Source organism: Heptranchias perlo, unplaced genomic scaffold, assembly GCF_035084215.1.
Source record: "Heptranchias perlo isolate sHepPer1 unplaced genomic scaffold, sHepPer1.hap1 HAP1_SCAFFOLD_50, whole genome shotgun sequence".
Classification (NCBI taxonomy): Eukaryota; Metazoa; Chordata; class Chondrichthyes; order Hexanchiformes; family Hexanchidae; genus Heptranchias; species Heptranchias perlo.
In genome coordinates this window covers 8,256,874-8,258,395 of record NW_027139516.1, presented here as the reverse complement: position 1 = coordinate 8,258,395, position 1,522 = coordinate 8,256,874, and positions in this window count along the sequence as shown.

The window sequence follows — 1,522 nt, the reverse complement described above, 5'->3', positions numbered from 1 at the left end:
GGGGCGACAGTTTAAAAATAAGGGGTCTCCCATTTAAGACAGAGATGAGGAGAATTTTTTTCTCTCCGAGGGTCGTGAGTCTGTGGAACTCCCTTCCCCAGAGAGCCCTCGAGGCAGGGTCATAGAATACTTTCAAGGCTGAGTTAGATAGATTCCTGATTAACAAGGGAGTCAAAGTTTATAGTGGGTAGACGGGAAGGTTGGGCTGAGGTCACAATCAGATCAGCCATGAACTTAACAAATGGCAAAGCAGGCTCGAGGCGCCGAATAGCCTACTCCTGCTCTTAATTCGTATGTTCGTAGTTTGCTCTGTATGTGGTGGTATCAGGAGTCCTTCTATTAATCTGCAGATGATAAGTCTGATGTTGGCGTCTTGTTAATTGAACAGTCCCGCCATCTATCCCTTTACTTTATAATTGCAAGAAAAGGAATCCCGATTATTGAGAGATCTGTCTGGAAGTGGCATTCGATTCTGTTTATTCTATGATTTTTAGATGAAGTGAAAAGTGTACGTGAACATGTGGAGACTTGAATGATCTGTAGAAATATTAAACTATTCCACAGAGGGTTCATTATTTAACAAACTGACACTGAGAATCGGATCGGTGGAACACGGGGATGGTGATCAGAATGCAGGCACAGGATGATAGGATTTAATCGGATATGAAAATAGACTTGAGAAAGAGAGTGGAGTGAGTGATAGAGAGAGTGACTGAGAGAGAAAGTGCGAGGCTGTGGTGTGAATAATTCATCAGAATGAACTGCTGAAACTTCCAGTACAATTAAACAGAGAAAATGTGATTTGTAGGTATTATTACGATATGGTCAGATTGGGTGAGTTTTTATTGTGGGACTCGCTGCTCATGTTTCTATCCCTGTCAGGTCCACAGTCTGTTTTTGTGATTGTTCCTTGTTTTCCACATTAACACTAAACATAATCAAAATTCAAGAATATAGTCAGTAATTTCTTGATCGTGGTGAATTATTCGGATGCTGTATTTTTAAAGCTCGGCTGAGTTGAATAAACAACGAGGTTGATTTAATTAATAATTTTAAATTTAATTTTAATTGAATGCACAAAATAAATTTATTGAACACATTTTACACTCAACACAGGTTACTGACAACAATAACTACAGAAATGAACTGTTGAATATATTTGATGCATTGTCTTAGTGGGATCTAAAGATTAGATTTCCTCTAACACTCTGCTGCAGTCTCTCCATGTGAATTCCAACCTCTCCTCCAACTGCACTGAATCCTCTGTCTCCTCATCCGTTGCTTTCCCAAACCATCTGCTCCTGACTCCCCACCAGCTCCCACATGCTCTTTTCCTTGTCTCCCTCCCAATCTCACTCACTGGCACGGACTCCAGCTGCCTTTCCCGTTTAGTGCCAGCCCCTGTCGGCTCTTTTAACCCAGAGCAACAAACCAGCTGCACCTCCCCTGTCCCATCACCTTGCCGACCCTTCGCTCTCTTTCCCTCTCCGTCTGGAGCCCAAATCTGGCTTTAATCGGCTGG